Here is an 8,905-nt window from a genome sequence, read left to right as displayed (position 1 = left end):
AAACTGGTTATTATAAACTGATTAAGAAACGGCAGACACAGGTCAAGTTCTGAAACCTGAGAAGTTACTCTTTTTAAAAGATATTTATATTGATGAGGGAAATCTCTGTATCTAAGGGTGTCCCCTCTCTGTGCCAGAAGAGGGGAATGACTCCAGTCTCTAGAAACTTTTATCAATAGAGAAAACAAGACTGAAATCTGCATTACAACCATACACTGGTTTGCTGTGCTTTTCCCTGTAATCTCCCTTAACTGCCACCCCCCAACATCTTCTTTTGCCTTTAGCTGAAGATGATATTTAAGGGGCTTGATGGCTTTGGCCATTTGGGAGTTACTGTTTTTCAGGGTCTCTTCCATGTATACAGGAAGTCTATATGAAGAAGCAAGAATTCTTTTCTGTAGAGGCCACTTTTAGGCAAGAGGGTTGAACAATGGAAAGCCGATGGAGATAAAAGGGCCCATAGCAGCCATGGGACTGAATGCAAACAGGTTCATTAGCCAACCCACCTTGAAATAGCCATAACCCCTAGCTGACCAATGGGCAACTTACAACCCAGCACGGGAACCAAAAAAGGAAAATTCCTCACCTTCCCCCCTTCACTACAGCCTCTCACCACTGCCTCCTGGTAGACAGTCTCTCCTTTGCTGTCCTGCTGGCTGCTCTTCTGCAGTGTATTCAACCCTTCCACCTCCTGTGGCACCTGGGCGGCTCAGTGGGTTAAAGCCTCTGCCTTCAGCTCCAGTCATGATCCCAAGGCCCTGGGATTGAGCCCCGCATCGGGCTCTCTGCTCAACGGAGAGCCTGCTTCCGCCTCTCTCTCACTCTCTGCCTGCCTCTCTGCCTACTTGTGATCTCTGTCTGTCAAATAAATAAATAAAATCTTTAAAAAAAAAAAAAAAAGAGTCTGCCTTTGGCTCAGGTCAGGATGCCAGAGTCCTGGGATGAGCCTTGCATCGGGCTTCCTGCTCATCAGGAAGCCTGCTTCTCCCTCTCATCTGCCTGCCACTCCCCCTGCTTGCGCTCGCGCGCTCTCTCTCTCTCTGCCAAATACATAAAATCTTTTAAAAATTAAAACAAAACAAAAAAAAATCGTTAGTTCTTCCAAATCCTTAGTTCTGCCTTGGGTACAGTCTTTCACCACCTGTGCCACCAGGCTCCACCCAATCGGGTCGCCCCACCATGTCCCCTCAAATGTCCTTCTAACTGGACTAAGATCCAAATTGGCATAAGACAGATGCATGAGAGAAAATCAAATTTAATAGGTGTCCACGCAGGGAACTCACATAGACAAGGAAATTCCAAAGACATTCAGGTAAAATGAGGCATATATGTCATTCAGGACGAAGTAGAGGGAGTAGAGGGTCTGGGATTTCAGAGAAGAGGAATGAACTTCTCAGGGTGCTCGGAAGAGCTGATGCTTGGTAATTAGCTGTTTGCCCTACCCTACAGAGAGGTCACTCAGATAAAATTTATACCTGCTAATAATTTTTAGTCTGAAAGGCCCCCAGCTTAGATTCTTCTGTGTGGCTAAGGGAGGAACAAAAGTTTCACTGGAGCCCACAAGCTCTCAGGTGTTTTCAGCTCAAAACGACCCACAGGCCAAAGCGGCACATTGGGTCAGGGGCCTGTCCTGAACCCCTTCATATACATGTTATTAAACTTCATTTTTCTCCTATTTATCTGTTTTATATCAATTTAATGATGAGGCCAGCCAAGGAACCTGGATGATAAGAAGGGAAAACTTTTCCACCCGTAGGGTTTTAGCAAGTGGGGTGGGACCTTCACCAGCCAGTCACTGATTGTTTTAGATGATCAGTAGCTGAGAGATTCTGGGACCTCTGACAAAAAGCTGGCAGAAGGTAAGAATTTCTACCAGCATCAGTCTCCCAGATCTCTGCCTGCAGGGTCTGGTTGGAAGTGAAAGTGATGAGAGTCCTTTTTTTATTTTTTTATTTGCTTTGCTTTTCTGAATTTATATTAGCAGAGAAAATATTTGTGGAACAATTTCCTTGGGTATAGTGACTTTGGTAAAGATTTGTTTTGAGTACAGTTGGTTTTTATTGATCCTTTTTCTCCCAGAGATACTCAATGTTTTTCTTAGTTTCTGTCTGTTGTGTTGTTTGTCATCAAGAGGAAAACCATAAGGTAGGATGTATGCATAGGCATGCCTCTCCATCAGGTTTTTGAGTCAGCCATGGACTGGCAGTTCATGGTTCTCACCAGACCAGCATCTGTCTGAACAAACTTGACTGTAGGTTAATGTGAACATGAGGTGAGGTCGTTGCTAAGGGGCATCTCAAAAGCCAAAGCCACTATATCAGTGGACACAAATAGAGCGCTTAAGAGTGGTTAGAGTGCTTGCCCCCAACCCATAGAACCCCCATGTTAGGATACAGAACAGGTTAGATTGACACAAGGTCACCCACCAACCCCAAGATAATTTCTGTGCAATGAGACACTTTGTGAAACACCACACAATCCCCCTAAGGTATTAGTTTGACTCCAAGAGATCCAAGGCTTAAAGTTGTTAACGTGCATATCAGAAAAACCCGATGAGGCTTTCCTTTAGTCTTCTATGTCTTGGGAGCACGGCTTTGTGACTGGAGAAAATATTCTCACTGCCAACTACAGGATGCACATACTGGTGTACATTTAACAGACAGTCCAGTAGGCTGAGGATCTAAAAAGAGAGGGAGTCATGGGAACCTCTGATTTATAGCCAGTGGGTCAGAAGCATAGGTAACAGCCTGGGCTTGCAATTGGCAACCGTGTTCTGTTTGTCCAACAGAGCCAGTTCTCAGGAAAGTTTGTTATAAGGGGTCCGGGTTCATAAGGGACCTTTATTGTTTCAACCTCTGTTGTTTTGAGAGTGTTGGAAAAGGCCCATTCCAGTAGCGCCTGCCCAGTGTCACAGATTAGCGGGTCTGTGACCGGAGGCATCTCACATTCTCGTGGGAAACTGGATACACAGCTCTACACCATTCCTACCACCTGTGCCAGTGAAGTCTGACTACTGAGGCTACTGCTGGGACACCCTTGGGGTGTTCTCCCTTGGGGACACCTCTTATGTCTGTGGTTAAGACATAAAAAGCCTTGTTGATTTGAGTCATTATTAAGATTAAAACAAGTTCCTACTCATCAATGGTTGGATGATGGATCCTTTGCACTGGACAAATTTCTGTATCTAAATTTTTTTCCCCAAAGAGCTTTTATCCTAAACAATTGTCTTATTGGAAAGACCAAATTGAAAAGTAAATACAAAGGATGGTGGCTAGCCCGAGGGAACAACTCCCTTAATAAGTTGGAAGAATAGAAATTAAACATAGTACAAAACTTAGAGTCCTCATCTAACGTAAATGCCCCTTCTCCACTCTCTCATACACTCCTTTATCCCCACCTCCTTGTCCCAGACCCTCCAGAAGATATTTTATATCTCTGCCCCCCCTGGCTTAACCCCCATTTCAAAATCCAGCTTCATTATCCCAGCAAAGTCCCTTACATACCCAAACTTCTCCAATTGCCCCAGAAAATCCCTAAAATACCCAGCTTCCTGTTTTTGTTTATTTGTTTTTAAGATTTTATTTATTTAGGGGTGCCTGGGTGGCTCAAGTAGGTTAAGCCTCTGCCTTTAGCTAAGGTCATGATCTCAGGATCGAGCCCTGCATCAGGCTCTCTGCTCAGGGGTGGCCTGCTTCCCCCTCTCTCTCTCTCTCTCTCTTTGCCTGCCTCTCTGCCTACTTGTGATCTCTGTCTGTCAAATGAACAAATAAAATCTTTTTAAGGGGGCACCTGGGTGGCTCAGTGGGTTGGGCTGCTGCCTTCGGCTCAGGTCATGATCTCAGCGACCTGGAATCAAGTCCCACATTGGGCTCTCTGCTCAGCAGGGAACTGCTTCCCCCTCTTTCTCTCTGCCTGCTGCTCTGCCTGCCTGTGATCTCTCTCTCCCTCTGTCAAATTTAAAAAAAAAAAAATCTTTTTAAGAAAGATTTTATTTATTTATGTATTTGAGAGAGAGAACTTGATTCCCCACTGAGCAGGGAGTTCAACGCCACTGCTACTAATGAGGCTCCATCCTAGGACCCTGATCCCAGGACCTTGAGATCATGACCTGAGCGGAAGGCAGATGCTTAACCAATTGAGCCACCCAGGCACCCAGCCCCCCACCACTCCTGCAACTGCCTGTTTTGACTTACCTTTCTCTACAAGATTTATAGATGGCACTCTAGTCTGATTTCCACCCCCAGGGTATACAGGTTACTCATGTAAACATTAAAAGTCAGGAAGTGAATTTAGCAGAAGCACCTTAGACTAGGGTAGAGCTCACTCTGCTGTTTCTTACAGTTCCTCCTACTTTCCAGGGCTCTGTAATCACACGGTGCCAACTTCAGGCCTTCCTATACAATGTTCTTTGTGGATGTATCCTGGACCTCCACTGCAAAAAATTTATATCCCCTGGACAGCACAGATCTTCTAAATTATAAAGCCCTTTCAGAAGACCCCACCAAATTTAGAAGGGAGTTGGAAAGATTAGTGGTCATTCACAAGCCCACTTAGAGAAACCTAGATTGGCTGTTAAGGGGTGTTCTTCCCTCTCAAGTTTATACTCTAGTTATCAGACAAGCCAGATGGCCCCCTGGGGGAACTTCCTCCCCTCACCCCCAAAGGAAACAGATGACCAGAATCTCTTCCAGGCCCTCCTACAAATGACCAGGAAATAGCTCAGCTGGAAGCTGATAGGGGCTTGATAGAAAAAATATCAGAGACTTTCTCCCTAAAGTGAATTGGTCTAAGGTTGAGTTATGGTTTGGAAAGAAGAGCATCCAAAGGCCTTTGTTAAATAATGTATACAGACTTTTAAAGGACATAAGACATTAAGCCCTGAAGTTCTAAAACAAAGACATTTTTGAAAATTCCCATTTTATTTATAATGGAAATCTTCCTGATATAAAGAAACAAATCGAAGATAATTTAATTGGATGGGTAGGTCAGCCCCTTGATATTCAGGCTGCAATCCAGTTCTTTAAGGAATTTGAAACAACTGTCTTTATCGTGCAAATCTCTATGAAACCAGAAATGTGGCTATAGAAGCAATTCAAAGCTTACTATTCTCACTAATCTCCAAACTCTCTACTCATCTCAAAATACTTACAGGTATTGTAAAAGATCAGGACATTGGAAGCACAAACATCATGCCCTTAGGGAAAGGAAAACATTTAAATAGTAATAGTAGGGGAGCCTGGCTTGTTGGTAGAGTTTGTAACTCCTGACCTTGGGGTCATTAGTTCAACCTCTACATTTGGCAAAGAGCTTAATTAACCAAAACAAAACAAGGTAGGATTAATTTAAACCTCTACTAAGAGGCAAATATACCCTAAAGCTCCTACTGAGAGGCCTTGCCAGGTCTGAGGACCCAGGAAGGGTCCGGAAGGACCAGCCAGAGGGGTCCTTGGCTGTATGCAGGATAGAAATCAAATTTGAGCCAGTAGGAAATAAGACTAGAATTTACTGATGATATATGAAGAAAGAGCAGATATAGATGGAGAGGCTGGGAGACTCAGAAAGGAAAAAGAGAATGAGTCTTGTTTAAGCTCGGGGTCTGGTGTTTTTACTGAGAACGGTTATCTGGTGTACGTATATTCTTGGGCATTCAGGAACTGGTCGAACAAGGACAAGGGTTCAGCAGTATTCCATAAGTTACTTACGCCCTAAAGCCAAGGGTCTTGGTGTCAGGGTGTCTGTAGTCAGTGGTCTTAGAAAATGCACTTGATAACCTTGCCTGGTGACTCTTTAGACGTTATCTATTATGCTGGAAGTCTCAAAAAAAAAAAAAAAACATTAACTCCTTGACCTTTATAAGGACATACATTAAGGCAGGGGTGCAGGTTCTAGCAAGAATAGAAGCAGGAAAAGGAGCAAAGGGGGAAAAAAAAACAGCTGTTTTCCTTTGCATTTCTTCAGTTTCCTTCTATCACCATCTTGGAGGAAAACTGGATAATTTCTCTGTGTCTTTGTGATGTAGATTTTCTTTCTTTCTTTCTTTCTTTTTTAAGATTTCATTTATTTGTTTGACAGAGAGAGAGAGATCACAACTAACTAGAGAGGCAGGCAGAGATAGAGGGGGAAGCAGGCTCCCTGCAGGGTCTCCATCCCAGGACCCTGAGAACATGACCTGAGCCAAAGGCAGAGGCTTAACCCACTGAGCCACCCAGGTGCCCATGATGTAGATTTTCTACTCCCATCTTCTCTGGGAACTAAGAGCCATTTTTTGAAATGCAAACTTTAGGGAGAAGTTTCTCATCAGAAGAAATACAAAAAGGGTAGGTATTTAGAAAGTAGGCTAATAAAAAATCTTAAATGGATTCTTCAAAAATATTAGTAGAAAAAGCTTTAGCCATCTAAGGAGGTAAACTTAATTTATTCCATTTGGCAGAAACACAGCTTGGATCCAACTTCTCTTTTATAAACCAGTAAGTTTTGCACTATTATGCCCATCTCATAGCTAAAGTTTTATTTTACTTTATTTTTTAAAGATTTTATTTATGTATTTATGTATTTATTTATTTAAGAGAGAAAGAGCATGAATGGGGGGGGTGCAGAGTGAGAGGGAGAAAGAGAATCTCAAGAAGATGCCACGCTAAGCCTGGGCACCAATGCAAGGCTGGATCTCACAATGCTGAGATCATGACCTGAGCTGAAACCAAGAGTCAGATACTTAACCAGCTGAGCCACCCAGACATCCCTCATAGCTAATATTTTAAAGCAAAGCTTTAAGATTTCTTTGAGTTTGTCTACATGTTTATGTGTATCTATGCATGTAAACACATGTTAATAGATATGGGATATTTTTGTTGCTAAAATTAATTTGCAGGAGAGCTCTGTTTAATTGGCTTAAAAACAAATTCTTCTAAACAGTTGTCGGGAACAGATGATTTAGAGAGACATAACTGGGATAAGATGTAAGTTATAGATAAACTTTTTAACAGCAATTATATTTTAAGGTATGTTTCCTTAGAAAAATTTCCCAGATCTCTGGTAATTTGAAACTTTAGTTTTGCTAAGTTAAAACAAAAGATGAGATATTTATTGAATATCTAATTCATTTTCAAATAAGATAAAATATTGATTGTAGAAAGAAAGAATTAAGCCTCAGTAGAAATTATAGTGCATAGATACCAGATTTTAATCCTGTTAACTCTAGTCATGTTAATTGTCTTTGAGGTCTTGGTATTTCCTGTAAATTGGATGGATCCTAAATTCCTCTAGTTTCTTCATCTGGTGACAATCTCCAAAATAACTTTTCCAATTTTTCTCCTATCCTTTGATTTGGGAATCACTGAGAAATAAAACTGTCCTTTACTTTGAAGCCCTGCAAACTGAAACAAGACACTTGATAAAAATTTCAGAGACATTGGGGCGCTTGGGGGGAGTCAGTCCTTTAAGTGTCTGACTCTCGAGTTCAGCTCAGGTCATGATCTCAGGGTCATGAGATCCAGCCCGAAGTTGGGCTCCATGATCGGCTCGGGGTCAGCTTGACTCTCTCTCTCCCTCTCCCACAGCTCTTCCCCATCCCTGACCCCGTATCTCTCTCTCTCTCAAATTTAAAAACTTAAAACTTAAATTTAATAAATTTAATAAAATTTTAAAAGATTTTATTTATTTGATAGAGAAAGAGAGAGAGAGCACAAGTAGGCAGAGCAGTAGGCAGAGAGAGAGGGAGAAGCAGGCTCCCTGCTGAGCAGAGAGCCTGATGCAGGACTCCATCCCAAGACTCCCGGATTATGATCTGAGCTGAAGGCAGTTGCTTAACCATCTGAGCCACCCAGGCATCCCTCAAATAAATCAATCTTTCAGAAAATTCAGAGAAATCGCCACAACAGCTCATATTTAGACAATCTTTTTCACACTTGTTGTTATATGGTCTTCTCAGGAAGCTTATTGGTACACAGATGATATAATCAGAGGCATTCAAACTGCAAACCACAAAAATCTCTCAGATTGTCATTGCCGCCCCTAGCTTCATCTGAAGGTGCTTCAACCCTGACAACTAGAAATTTTGACTGGCTGTCCCCTGGGCTCAGAAACTGATTTATTACGTGTTCCAATCATCAACTTTTGCTTTTCTTTTGTTTCCACAGAAATGGTTCTTGTTAATTATCTGATTGTTTTCACAATACAGCCTAACTTTGGGATCCCATTTAGACTGCCTTCTGAAAGGAGACCTGAGTGCTTAACTGAACAGAACAATTGTCAGGATTAAGAGACAGCTTCAGTGAGATGGAGCAACTCAAGCTTCTTGATTGTGAAATTTCTTATTTAAGGTTTCAAAGGTGGGACTAAAGGGCAGCAGAATTTGTTACCCAAAAAATGTATTATTTTAAACTGGTTATTATTATTATTTTTTAAAGATTCTATTCATTTATTTGACAGAGAGAGATCACAAGTAGGCAGAGAGGCAGGCAGAGAGAGGGAAAGCAGGTCCCCCACCGAGCAAAGAGCCCGACTCTGGACTTGATCCCAGGACCCTGGGATCACGACCACAGCCCAAGGCAGAGGCCCAACCCACTGAGCCATCCAGGCACCCCTTAAACTGGTTATTTTTAAGAAACAGCAGACACAGTTAAGCTCTGAGAACTGAGTAGAAGTTACTCTTTTGTAAGACACATTTATCTTTATAAGGGAAATCTTCCATTTGTAAGGGTGTCTCCCTCCTTCAGGAAGAAGCAGATGATTTGATCTCTAGAAACTCCTATCAACAGAAGAGAGCAGGACTTAGGTCTGCATAACAACCATGCCTGGCTTACAGTTTTCCTGGGTCTGTATACATGTTATTGAACTTTGTTTTCTCCTGTTAATCTGTTTTATAGTGATTTAATCACTAGAACCTAGAAGGGAAGAAGGGAAAACT

The sequence above is a fragment of the Mustela putorius genome, unplaced genomic scaffold, assembly GCF_011764305.1.
Source record: "Mustela putorius furo isolate JIRA1106 unplaced genomic scaffold, ASM1176430v1.1 tig00000166_pilon_pilon_pilon, whole genome shotgun sequence".
Classification (NCBI taxonomy): Eukaryota; Metazoa; Chordata; class Mammalia; order Carnivora; family Mustelidae; genus Mustela; species Mustela putorius.
The sequence above is the reverse complement of the archived record's forward strand: the minus strand, read 5'-3'. Positions refer to the sequence as shown.